This window comes from Pleurodeles waltl, chromosome 2_2 (assembly GCF_031143425.1).
Source record: "Pleurodeles waltl isolate 20211129_DDA chromosome 2_2, aPleWal1.hap1.20221129, whole genome shotgun sequence".
NCBI lineage: Eukaryota > Metazoa > Chordata > Amphibia > Caudata > Salamandridae > Pleurodeles > Pleurodeles waltl.
Window position 1 is genome coordinate 719190665 of NC_090439.1, and position 14233 is coordinate 719204897.

A 14233-nucleotide genomic window follows, 5' to 3' on the forward strand; every position below is an offset into this window, starting at 1 on the left:
TGTTTTACACAACAAGCCCCTTCCCAGTAGGGATACCGGACTCGAATCGTAGACTACAAATTTATGCAGTCCCTGAAAATTGCCAATCTCAACTTGCACTGGATCTGTGATCGGATTAGTCAGATACCGATTTGCTACCCCTACAACCTGAACCGTTCTTCCTGAAAGAGGCAGCTTCAGGACTTCTGCACTTCTCACTGTTGAGCGTGTAGCTCCTGTGTCCACCAAAAATGAGACTTTGTGGCCTATCACCTTCCCTCTCACATAGTGTCCTCTCTAATCCACTTCTAGGGAATCTGCAAGCACACATGGCTCCTCATCTGAACTATCATTCATCCATTCACCATTTATTTCACTCTCACTGTGTAACTGTAATTGGTGAACTGCGTTACTACTTCTGTCTTGTCCCTGACCTGTGACCTGTTGAGTAAGTATCATCTGTTTGTGCTCCATCGGGGCTTGAGGTATCTATATTTGCTGTCTAGGTGCCATAAGAACCTGCTGCTGTATTGGTTGCAACTGTGCAAGGGGCATTTGCACCTGCTGCATGGGTTGAAAATTTTGCATCTGAATCATGTTATTCTGAAAATGTGGATTAGGACCTCTCGAGCTTGGTCCTCGAACATTTTGAAATGTATTGACATCATTATTTTGCTGAACAACACCCTCCTGCACCATCATCAGACACACCAGCTTCCAATGTCCCAAGGCTCCGCAAATGTGACATGGTAACATCTTCTTCATCCCTTTCACATCATTCTGAACCACAACAGTACTCAAATCCGGACCATGATTCATATTGCCTCCACGACCCCTACCTCTTATCTGAGGCTGGAACATGATATTTCCCTGCTGCTGCAGTATCTGTTGCACAAAAGTTCCCTGCACTCCTGATTGAGCTGCCTTAATCTGCATCACCATCGCCTTCAACTTTTTCTGTTTCAACTCAATTTCATCACTACAGTATTTTGCATACTGTAACACCTAATCAATCGGCTTAGCTTGGCAGCAAATCAAATGACTCTTAATCATCTGACCTATTTCAGGTCTCAGTCCTTCCACAAACCTGAACACAAAATGCAACATGTCTTTCGGCTCAATTGCCTCCATGCCACTGTACTCTTTGAACTCCTTCAACAATCGTTCATAGTACGGATGTATTGACTCCTTTACCTCCTGCACTGTCCTGTCAATCCTTTGCCAAACAATATTCTTGGGCGAAATCCTCATCTTCAAGAACTCAATTACCTTGTAATAATGCTTCATTATCTCAGGAGATGGTGCACCTCTACTCTTATCTCTCTCTGGCTCACTTTTCGGCCAATCTACTGTTCTCTTACATTCAACCCATAAATCAACTGGGACCACTATTTCTAATAAGGTATTCAGGTCTTCCCACAGACATTTTGAGAGTTTCACAAACCTATCTGTCTGCTGATACCACTCAACCGTTTTCTCCCTCAGTTTTGGATAATCATTTGTGAATGACAGAATATCACTCCTATGCCAAGGGACATGAACAAAATGTCCCCCTGGGATTTCATTCATTGGTAAAATCTTTACTGGACCCTTGCCCTGTTGTACATCTTCAGGCACTTCTAGAGAATCTCGTTTCTTTTTATCTCTCTTCTTTACCCATCTGCCTTCCCATTTCTCCAAGGCTCATCAAACTAGAGCACCCTGCAATAGTTCTTTAAGGTGTGCCTTCATTCCAGCTTACCTCATGTGTTCAAAATCTTTTGCCTCAAAATCTAACCTGTAGCTTCTCTTCAAGTGCTTTGTTTTCTCAATTTCTATGCCATGTTTTTCTTCCAAGTCTGCCAATTTCTGATGTACCTTGCTCACCTCTCTTGTAATTCTTGGACATAGGTATCTCAGCTCTGCTTCTATGTAGGACTCTAACCTATTCACCCCCATTGTTCTCTCAATTAATTAATTTGCTTCCATGCTCAGTCTGACAATTAATCTGCTCCTCACTCTTGGAAACATTCTGTGGGGTATTCAACTTGTCTAACCAATCGGTCAACTGCTGAGCTGTCAATCCCTGTAACAAAATGTTACTCACATTTAGCGGTGGCACCTGTTGTACCACTGCACTTGAAGTCTGCGGAGTCAATAGCTTTAAACTTTGACCTGCACTCGGACCATTTACGGCCTCAGGAAGTGCAACAAATGGACTGAGATCCAACAATGACCTCAATCCATCAAAGGACCCATGGAAGAGGCTACTTGAACCTGGTCACCTATTCCTCTCCTCACTAGACTCTGAGACATCTCGCCCTGTTCTCCCATGATTGGTTTCTTCTGCGCAAATAATGGCACAGCTGGACCAACAGTAATTGGCAGCGAGACCGCATCTGGGGTTGCTCTAGCACCTGCACTCTGTGGAAGAGTAACTCCCATACTCTGATTCATTACCGGAGTCCAGTCTGACCTCGTCCCCGTCATTGGCGTAAACCTTGGCATACCTTGCGGCTGTGCCTGAGGCAACAAAATCAGAGTCGGCTCAGTCTGAACCAGCAGTGTTCTTGGAACCACCTGCTCCGTAGGCACCACTAAGTTCGAAGTTGTCTCAAGAATCGGCACATCAGGATAAAGTCTCTTTATCGGTGGCGGATGCATCTGTGCCTGGACTACCGAAGCAGTCAACACATTAGGATTACCCTGAGCCACAACCTGTATCTGTCCATAATGTACTTGGTCCCCCCTCATGCACCGCATATGGTGGAGGTCGATCCCTTAATATCTGTGTAATAAGATCCTCATCATCTGATTCTTCTTCCACTATTGAAGCCCTCTTTGCTTCTTTACTCTTATCACTTTTTCAAGTCACTTTCTTTCCTTCTGTCTCATCTTCCTGTGTGATTACATGAAACAATTTAACATCCTGCAATGTCACTGCTATCCATTTCTTCTGTTCCCAATCCCATCTCGCTCCTGATAAAGACTTCTCTACTTTTCTCCTTTCAAATTTAATTTGCTGCTGCTGTCCAGCTACTAGCTCCCAAACTGTTAATGCCTCAAACTGTGCTGGCCTCGGAAGGGGTCTCGTTTCATACAGCGACATCCGCAATTGTTCCAAATTTCTCAAATTAAACGTCCCATGCTCAGGGAACGCTAAGCTCCCATTTTTCTCTGTCAACTTGCACCATTGCTTTAACTAAAGGCATGGCACAACACCTCTCTCCTCCATCACAATGGAAGCCAGTGTATTCTCCGGTGGTGTAGGCTCCCCTAATGTATGTATCTCTCTTTAGGGCACTCTTCAATGCTTTAAAAAACATAATCTTTTCAACTTTTTCTGTATTCGCATCAAATCAGGAAATGACTTTTACTCCCAAGATTACCTTCACCCATGCTCTCAACCAATTTCCTGTCACGGACGGCTGCCAATCCGTGCGCGACCCTTCGCTAAGCAACCTATCCCAGCTCGGCTCCAATGAAGTCACACTCACACGTACTGTGGCTGACAAAGTCTTGCAGCTCGTCCTCCTAAACTCAGAATCTCACAAACTAATGCAGAATATTGAAAGCACTAATCAAAACCTAAAAAAAAAAAAAAAAATCTGTTGGTTTACTACAGGAAGGTAACCCAACCACTTCAGAAACCTTACGGATTTTCACTGATGGCCCTTTCGCTCATGCAGCTATTCCTTTTTCTCGGTTTCCCAGATTCACAAGCAAAATTTGACCTGCACCTTCTCCCTTAATACAATGAGAAATCAAGGGGCGAAGGAGATGAGCCAAGGGGGTACATCCATGCCCTCACCTATGGCTACAACACCTGACCCAAATGTGTCTCAAGGGCTGATCAGCAAATATTTTTATAAGATCCCTCTACAAGGATCTCAGTCACTATCCTCGTTTGGTCCATGGGAATCTGACAAGTTTTCAGTGACCCTACACAGTGAAGGCCAAGAGGCATCACCTGCCTCTGGGCCAAAATTCCGCAGGTCGCATTCCTGCCCAGGTCTGTGCCGGTAGACCAACGCAGCAAGGAGACATTCCTTCCCTATAAGGTTATAAGTAAATTTAGATATAGGGAATTGCCCATGAGAGATCAGCGACAGAAGGGGATAACGATCTCTTCAGCCCGCTAAGCACAGATGCATGGAAACAAAAGATCTACATAACAAATAGTGCTTGCGGACGGTATCAGCACCAGCGCAAGTGCATGCAAGGGCGACTGCCTCTCCGCCTCAGGAAATGTTAGTGGAACAGGAATCAGGGGAAAATCATACCAGAGCTCAATCCCACTCATTCGCCCCCAAATAAGTCCAGGAGTTAAAGTATATCTGACCCAGCACTGGCCAACTTATCAAACCGCTTTCTTGCTGCTCTGGAAGCCCAAATTGAGACATTGCTAGCGTCAACACCTGTATTTGGGAGAGAACACTCATATAGGCCCACCAGCCCCATATAGACACAGGCACACGTGTCTCTCGTTGCTGTGTCTCCCAGACCCTTTTTGGCCTCCATTTGAATCACACAATTGCCGGGGCACTTTTATGGCAATCTCAAAAGATGGAACTTCAAGTAGATTTAATACAATCCATCACCTTAAGCTTAGTGGACCTGGGGCTTGGATTAAACTCAGTGGAAGATTTGATTGGAGGCCCGGGGGCGGGGAAACCCTGTTTATTCTCTCTATTGATTGACAAACTAAGTACTCTGCCCAGAATACTTTCGTCCTGTGTGGAAAGTGTCAAGAGCTCGGCTTGCTGTCCTGGAACAAACACAAACAAATTGCTCTCAAATAGAACAGTCCCAGTCAAACCACCTGAGAATCATTGCTCCCCTTCTTCAGCCAAGGCATTCAAGGTTCCCACGAAAACTGACAGAGGGCCCCACTCTCCCATCACACAGCCCACTCATTCCCCTTGTATTACAGCAGACATGTCCTCCCTGTGCCTGACTGAAGAGGGTGAAGTAGCTCAAACACTGGGAACTCCAATACTACCATCCTTCTAAAAAATTCTGTCCTCATGAGAAGGAAAAAAGAGAAACTGAAAAAAAAGTCCAGAAAGCACTGCCTCGTAAAAAGCAGATCTTTGACCTCAGGGACAATCAACAACTTTCAGGTGCACCAAGGGCAGGGCCCCACAAAGCTCTTTCCCATATTCAAGTTGGTACCGAAGCCAGTTATGATGCGCTCAGGAGATATATGCTCATTGAGCTGTTTGTTTTAGAGAATGTAAAAAAAATAAACACGCTGTAGAAAATATGAAACATGAAAATATAGCGCAACATTAAGCCCAAGCAGAAAGCACACAGCTGTTCGTAGTTAAAAAAACAGTTTAGGCCCAAATCCCACACTGACATGAGCAAGGTGAAAAGTTCACTTAAGAATGTAGTGTAATAGGAAATTCAAAAAGGTTTTCAGTTAAAGGCCAACTCTTGTCTAACAGACTTGAAAGTATTTACGACATTAGCATACAAGTCCCCATACACTCCGTGCCTTCAAACAGACTGTGGCCTGATTAGACAGTGGGTTCAAAATCGAATTAGCCCAGAGCACACAGGTGCTTGATTAAACAACAGGTGCACTGAAGTAAATAAACTCTGAGCACACGGAGCTCTCGGGTACACAATGCTGCCAGCACACAGTATAAGTAAACTGCATCTACCATGAAACACACTGTGACAGGCTATACGGTATAAACCAGACTGACACGACGTAATCGTGGTGAGTATATAGAATATTTATTTTTATCTCAAGGTCTCTGGTCTCTTTATTGCAAAGTCTTTCACAAGGGTACGTGTTTCTAGATATGGTTCTTCACGTCGGGTCGTTCTCCGGACCTTCTCTTATCAGGCGTTCATTCCCTCCGTGTCTGGTTGGCTCTCGGGGAATACCGGAAAAATAAACAAAACCCTAGGTTACGTCCTTGGACTCTGAGGGGTTTTCCCGTGTCACCCAAACAGAGGGGGAAGGTGAAGGTATAGGAAAGTGTGCGCAACACCCGTGTACCGTGCACTAACCAACTGTGGAACTATTCTGCTATAGTGCTCCCAAACTTGAGGAATTAGATCTGCCCTCTCCCCAAACAGGGCTGTTTCTGTTTCCTCCCCTCCTCCTGCTGCCACTCCTCTCTCCCAGCACCCTTCCCCGTATTTTCTCCCCTTATTGCCTCTGTTCCTTTAAAAAGGAACCGTACCTTGCTAAGCCACGACCCTCCGGGGTCGTGGCTGGCTTGAGGGCTCCTCGTCAGGGTCTCCTGGGCAGTCCTCTCCTTCTCGCCGCTCTCCTGGTTCTCCTTTACGCTGCTCTTCGGGTTCTCCTTCACGCCGCTCTCCTGGCTCTCCTCCACGCCGCTCTCCTGGCTCTCCTCCACGCCGCTCTCCTGGCTCTCCTCCACGCCGCTCTCCTGGCTCTCCTCCACGCCGCTCTCCTGGCTCTCCTCCATGACGCCGCGATCGTTTCCCGGGAAACGGGAAGACGCGGAACTGACGTCTCGGCGTGCTCCGACCCGTCAGCTGCTGCTCCGTCCGTGTAAGTAAGCCCGGGCGCCCCATCACACCCCCCCTCCCAAGACCGATCCTGGTCGAGGATTGAGGAGGAGAGGGGAAACCGTGAAAGATAGTCCGCAGGGCCTTGGCAGGAGCCTGGTATATGCCGAACCTGGAAGGAGAAAGGCTGGAGTTCAAGGAACCAGCGAAGGATTCTAGCATTGGAATCTTTATGAGAGGCCAGCCAGGTAAGAGGAGCATGATCCGTATAGAGAACAAAAGGTCTACCTAAAAGATAATATTGCAGATTTTCTATTGCCCACTTAATGGCCAAACACTCTTTCTCAATGATGGGGTAGTGACATTCTCGGGGAAGTAATTTCCTACTGATAAAAACAATCGGATGATCCCTCCCGTCCTGATCTGGCTGGGCAAGGACCCCTCCCAGACCCACATTGGAGGCATCAGTATAGAGGTCAAAGGGTTTGGAGCAGTCAGGACATTGTAACACCGGTTCCGTGGTAAGAATGGACCGCAATGTATCAAGACTAGCCCTCTGAATCTCCGAGAAGGGGGCCAATATATTGGGAAGCGATTTTGCCAAGAGGTCTGTAAGAGGGGCTGCGAGAGTGGAGTAGGCAGGTATGAATCGACGGTAGTACCCCACTAAACCCAGAAAGGAACGAAGGTCTTTCTTTGTTTTGGGGTTTGGCGCGTTACTAATGGCTTCAATTTTTGACATTTGTGGTCGTAGTTTCCCATCACCAATGATATAGCCTAAATAGGAAATGTCAGTTTTCCCTAACATGCATTTCTTAGGATTAGCGGTCAGTCCTGCTGTTGCCAGGGTGTCAAAAACCTGACTTAGATGCTCAAGATGTTCTATCCAGGTGTTGCTAAAAATAACGACATCGTCCAGATACGCAGCTGCGAATTTAGAAAAAGGTTTGAGCAAGTGATCCATCAACCTTTGGAAGGTGGCCGGGGCTCCATGTAGGCCAAACGGCAATACCGTGAACTGGTAAAGGCCAGATTGAGTGGAAAAGGCTGTTTTCTCCTTATCTTCAGGGAAAAGAGGAATCTGCCAATAACCTTTTGTGAGATCTAGGGTGGACATGTACTTAGCTCTCCCTATCTTCTCCAGAACATCATCCACTCGGGGAATCGGGTAGGTGTCAAACAGGGATATGGAGTTAAGTTTTCGAAAATCAATACAGAAGCGGATTGATCCATCCGGCTTGGGAACCAAGACCACCGGGGAACACCAGGGGCTAACGGAAGGTTCAATTACTCCTAATTCTATCATTTTCCGTATTTCCTCCTCTATAATATGCCTTCTCGCCTCAGGGACCCGATAAGGTCTTAGGCGGATAGTTTGTCCTGGAGGTGTTCTTATTCGGTGATGGACTAGGGATGTTTTACCCGGGACATCGGAGAAGAGTCGGACGTTTTGGTTTAGCAGAGTGTGTAATTGTTGTTTTTCGGATATAGATAGGGAAGAGTTAATATTAGGTCTTATCTCTTGTGGGGAATCCTCGCCTGGACATAAAGCGATATCTAATGTCTTGTAGGGAGACAGGAAACGCCCCATCTTAACGGTCTCCTGGTCCTCATCTATGGGTTCCCATTTTTTTAGAAGGTTCACATGATAAATCTGGGTTTTCCTTGGATTACTACTGATTTCTAGGAGGTAGGTGACAGGGGAGACAGCTCTAATCACTTTAAACGGTCCTTGCCACCTAGCCAGTAGTTTCTGTTCGGAGGTAGGCCTCATAATTAAGACTTGGTCGTTTGGAAGAAATGTACGCAATTTACTCCCCTTATCATAGTAGTGTTTTTGTATTTCTTGGGCCTTCTCTAAATGTTGGCGTACATCTTCCCAAAGGCCCTGTAAATGGGTTTTCAGTTTATTTACGTATTCTAACAGGGGTCGCCCTTCTACTTCTTCGTTCTCCCAGGTCTCGATAGCCATATCCAAAAGTGACCGAGGTTGTCTGCCAAATACTAATTCGAACGGGCTGTGACCGGTGGACGCTTGTTCGTGGGTTCTAATGGCATAGAGAGCTAGGGGCAATTTGATGTCCCAATCCCTCCCAGTCTCATCGACTATTTTTTTTAACAGTGACTTAATAGTTTTGTTATAGCGCTCCACTAGCCCATCTGTTTGGGGATGATAGACTGCCGTTTTGATCTGAGTAATTCCCAGTACCTTACAGATTTGTTTCATCAAAGAGGACATAAAGGGGGTACCCTGGTCAGTAAGTATTTCACGGGGAAATCCAGTGCGGCTGAATACCGTTATCATAGCTTGCGCTACGGATTTGGTGGTTATGCTGGTCAGAGGCAGGGCCTCGGGGTAACGGGTAGCATAATCTACGATTACCAGGATGTAGGTATGGCCTTTTGAGGATGGAAGCAGGGGCCCTACTAGGTCCATTCCCACCCGGCTAAATGGAACCTCAATGATAGGAAGGGGCAGGAGAGGGGCTTTTCTGGGTCGGCTAGGATCTGTAAGCTGACATCTAGGGCACTGTATACAATACTTTCTAATATGGGCAAAAACACCCGGCCAATAGAATTTCCTGAGGAGGTATTCTTCTGTTTTCTCCCTACCGAAATGTCCTCCCCCTGGCTGACTATGTGCGAGGAAGAGAACCTGATCCCGATAGCTCTCGGGGACTACCAACTGTCGTTTACGTTCTCCTGCCCTTGTAGTGCTGACTCTATATAATAGGTTATTGTGTATCAAAAAGTAGGGACCCACCTCATCGGTCTCCTCAACCTTTGCGTCTCTCCAGGCATTCACTAGGGACGGGTCTTCCCTCTGACTGTGACGGAAACTGATAGGGACAACTTCGGTTTCTGCTATAACCCTGATGGGTGGGTCAGTAACTTGCTCTGCCCTGTATTTGGTTCTTCCATCTCTTTTCTCGCGTCGGGAGAGTTTTTTTCGGTATGGAGGACACTCAATACTACTATTGGAAAAGGGAGCCTCGTTTAGCCATTTAGACCTTTCTTTCTGAATCTGGACCTCCTGTAACAGTTGTTGAAAATGGATATAGTCAGTGCCTATAATACATTCTTCAATCAGGTGGTTCATTATACCCATCGGAAGCCAGTCTCGATGCTTCTCCCACTCTACGGTTACGGTAACCAGGGGGTACTGTTCCTGGTCGCCGTGTATACAGCAGATGGTTACCCATCAATGGGTATTCGGATCAATTGGATCTACCAAGTCCCGTCGTATAACAGATTGACTACACCCCGAGTCTATCAGGGCAGAAAGGGAACGGCCATTGACTGTTAAAGAGTGTTTGAATTTAGTGTCGCCCCCTCCTGTACATAGAACTCGGTGTCGCGTTATTCCTATCTCCATCGGTTCTACTCCCTCGGTTTTCCTGGGACAGATCCGGGCTATATGCCCCCATTCCCCACAGTTAAAACATTGAGGGCCTTGCAGGGGAGGTGTTTCCGCCCGTCTGCGTTGGAAAGAGTCATCTACCGGAAGTCTCGGACCGGGTTTTGGGACTGGAGGGAGGGTTTTTACCGGAAGACGCGGTTGCAAGGCTCTCCCCTCGGTGGACCTGTGAAATGCACATGCTAAGTCGATAGCCAGTTCCGTGTCTACCTTAGGGTGTTGTCATATCCAGTTTTTCGTACTGGGGGGAAGGGAGTCTAAATACTGCTCAAGGATGACTGTTTTTATGACATCGTCTCTGTTAGATCCTATCGGACCTAACCATTTCATTGCCAGATCTTGTACCCTAAAATAGAAGGTACGAGGGTCCTCATGTAGTCCCCACTTTACTTTGCGGAATTTAACTCGGTAGTATTCCGTGTCGTGGCCCACTCGTTCCAAAATGCTTTTTTTTAATGTCCTGGTACGAGGTGGTACCCCCAGGATTGGCTGCCTGATATGCGGTTTGCATGAACCCGGTAAGTAGGGGAGCAATATATTGTCCCCATCTCTCTTCCGGCCATTGAGCTGAAGATGCTACTCGTTCGAAGTTAGTAAAAAAGGGATCCGGGTCTTCACCGTCCTGATATTTTTGGAGGACTGAACTGGGAACATTCGGGTGGACTTTGCTGGAAGCGATTGTCTCAGTCAACCGCTTCATCGCGGTTTCATGTACTAGTTGATTGTTTGCAAGGATAGTGGCTTGGCTTTTCAATGCCGACTGTAGGGCCTCCCTATCCTCTTTGGCTTCTCGTTGATGGGCTTCCCACACCAACTGTAAATGCCGCTGGCCTTCAGCCAACTGTTGGATCATGTTTTCCAGAGACGGGGTCTCGCTCATGGTGTATACCGTTTTATAGCCTTCCCGGGGACCAAAATCCCACTTCTGACACCACTGTGACAGGCTATACGGTATAAACCAGACTGACACGACGTAATCGTGGTGAGTATATAGAATATTTATTTTTATCTCAAGGTCTCTGGTCTCTTTATTGCAAAGTCTTTCACAAGGGTACGTGTTTCTAGATATGGTTCTTCACGTCGGGTCGTTCTCCGGACCTTCTCTTATCAGGCGTTCATTCCCTCCGTGTCTGGTTGGCTCTCGGGGAATACCGGAAAAATAAACAAAACCCTAGGTTACGTCCTTGGACTCTGAGGGGTTTTCCCGTGTCACCCAAACAGAGGGGGAAGGTGAAGGTATAGGAAAGTGTGCGCAACACCCGTGTACCGTGCACTAACCAACTGTGGAACTATTCTGCTATAGTGCTCCCAAACTTGAGGAATTAGATCTGCCCTCTCCCCAAACAGGGCTGTTTCTGTTTCCTCCCCTCCTCCTGCTGCCACTCCTCTCTCCCAGCACCCTTCCCCGTATTTTCTCCCCTTATTGCCTCTGTTCCTTTAAAAAGGAACCGTACCTTGCTAAGCCACGACCCTCCGGGGTCGTGGCTGGCTTGAGGGCTCCTCGTCAGGGTCTCCTGGGCAGTCCTCTCCTTCTCGCCGCTCTCCTGGTTCTCCTTTACGCCGCTCTTCGGGTTCTCCTTCACGCCGCTCTCCTGGCTCTCCTCCACGCCGCTCTCCTGGCTCTCCTCCACGCCGCTCTCCTGGCTCTCCTCCACGCCGCTCTCCTGGCTCTCCTCCACGCCGCTCTCCTGGCTCTCCTCCACGCCGCTCTCCTGGCTCTCCTCCATGACGCCGCGATCGTTTCCCGGGAAACGGGAAGACGCGGAACTGACGTCTCGGCGTGCTCCGACCCGTCAGCTGCTGCTCCGTCCGTGTAAGTAAGCCCGGGCGCCCCATCACACACACATGCATTCATAGGCCAAAGAATGCTCTGTTGTCAAAAGTATGATAAAAAATTTGTAATGGTTTAGTTCAGGAATTCAGGGTTATGAGGTCACATGTTTTTGAGTGTTTTTCCATCTTAAACCTGTAACTTGCAAGACAACTATTATTTACTATGTGTAATAAAGTATTGTATTGATTTGTTTAAAAAGGCCTGTCTGCGAAAAGGCATTTGAGAATAAAACCTAGAGGTAGTTTGAGAAGGGCTGAGGTGCAGTCCATAGTGTTTTTCTCCCTCTTGCAACAGTTAGTAAATACTGTCTTTGCATTGCCAAGACGAGTCCATATGTTTATTCTAGTATTAGGAGTTCTTGTTGCCTGGCAACAGTTGGCAAGCTAGATAGGAGATTCCTTTGTCCCCCACCTGAAGGCTGGCACCGGAAGGCCTCCTACCCCCTGCTGCAGAGAGACCAGTGCACACATTTAGATGAGGTAAGCAGATGCTGTGTTTAAGCTGAAGTTCTGACTGTGCATTGGCATTAGGAAGGATCCAGGGACGGCCGTCTTTTTAAGAAGAGGACAACGCGAATCACAATCCTTGTTTATGAATTAGCGTGTTCTTATTGGCATTATTAAATTGAATCGACAATATGATGTAAATCTAAGATTCACGGTTATAAGAGACAGAAGGGTACCACATGTAATTTTGTTTATTTTGTGTACATGTGCTGACCAATCAACAAAGCGCCTACATAACTAGTTAACTTATGATTCCCAACAATGGGTTGGAAGTGCCCTACCTGGAAAATTTTAAATTTAAAAAGTTGCAGATATGTGTACCCTTTGACACCGAAGTACAGCTGAAAAGCTGTTGTCACTAAAGTTTACTTTAAGTTAAAATCTGAACACTCAAATTCCCAACCCTGGAACTAATATCCGGCAGTCATTCCATGGTTTCTAAAACGCATGGTCTGAAAAGAATCTCCTCTGGGGTGTGGAGGAAGTTGGCCAGTGGATGATAGTTGCATTTACCAAAAAGTAGACTAGAGATGTGATTATTGCCCTAGAATACAATTTTATGTTGTATTTTTTGTGTGACTGAAGGTGAGCACGTGCATATTTGAATGAAATGTAGCCACAGTGTGATGTTGTGCTGTATTATTGTGTAATGTGCAAACTGTTGTTTTGAATGTACATTGCTAGAAACAAAACGTTTAAATTGTAATGTGCCCTGAAAATTTAGAGCAGCAAAATTTATTGTTGTGAAACAATAAGTAGAAAAATAGACAAAATATTCCCACTATAAGATTCGTGCAAGTCTACTTTAAAAATAAATGCAGTCAAGCCACAGAGAACCCTATACCAGGTCGCATTGCCTACTTTGTTGATGGTTCCTACATGATTGATCAAGATATGGGAATTAGACACAAGGCTCAGCAGCACGGTTCCTCTGATACATTGCAGGTCATAGAACAATTGATATTACCCGCACATTATTCCACCCAGGCAGCAGAACTAAGAGCATTAATAGCTGCCCTTAAGTCAGGAGCAGGAGAAGTAATTATCATATACTCAGATTTAGCGTATGTGACAGCCACAGTGCACTCAAGCATCATGTTATGGAGATGAACCTCTTAGAGGCTCTAATAGAGGCACTTGTGTTACCACGGGCAGTGGCACTTGTGAAATGTGTAGTACACACAAGTGGATAGGATTTTGTGTCCCAGGGTAATGCACTAGCAGATCGGGCAGCTAAGGATGCAGCTATGTTCACACCTCCAAAGGTGCTATCAGACCAACAACCATGGTCTGCTGGCTCAAACTGCTTCCCCAGCGGAATCTGGGTCCAACACTACCACAGACAAGGACTTTCACTGAGACAGCAAGATTACCCCTGTGAGAACTGCAGGAAAATAAATGCTTATTTGCACAAAAAGCAGTTTTGGGGAGATATATGAGGCATCTAGTCAAGAGATGACCTAGTGTATAGACGGCTATCTATGGGAAAACCAATAATGCCACAATGCAGGGACTATTTTGCAACACAAATACAACAAGACTGGTCTGTCCCCAATTTGCACTATATAATTACCATGTATCTGCACAGCTGTATGATCTGCCAGCATTATTGCCTTAATCCTGCACTAAAAGTGATAAGTTCCACCATTCCACGACTACATTGTTCCTTTAAAGCCCTTAATTTGGACTTTGTTGATATGATTGATAGATGCAGTAACTACAGGTACCTCATTGTGGTTGTCTGCTCCTTTTCCTGATGAATCGAAACAGAACCATGTGTCCATTGTGATGCCAAGTCAACAGCCACATTCCTAGTTTAGGAAGTGATTCCACGATGGGGAATCACAGGAGGGATAAGATCTGACAATGTGTGGATTCCTCCAGGGGCAAACAATGTCAGCTAATACTAATTGTCTAATACATTCAATAGACTACTTTACTAATAATAAGACTAGGACTGCCATTATAATGTTGGATGCGGAAAAAGCGTTTGACTTAGTCCAATGGGAAGTATTATTTACTATC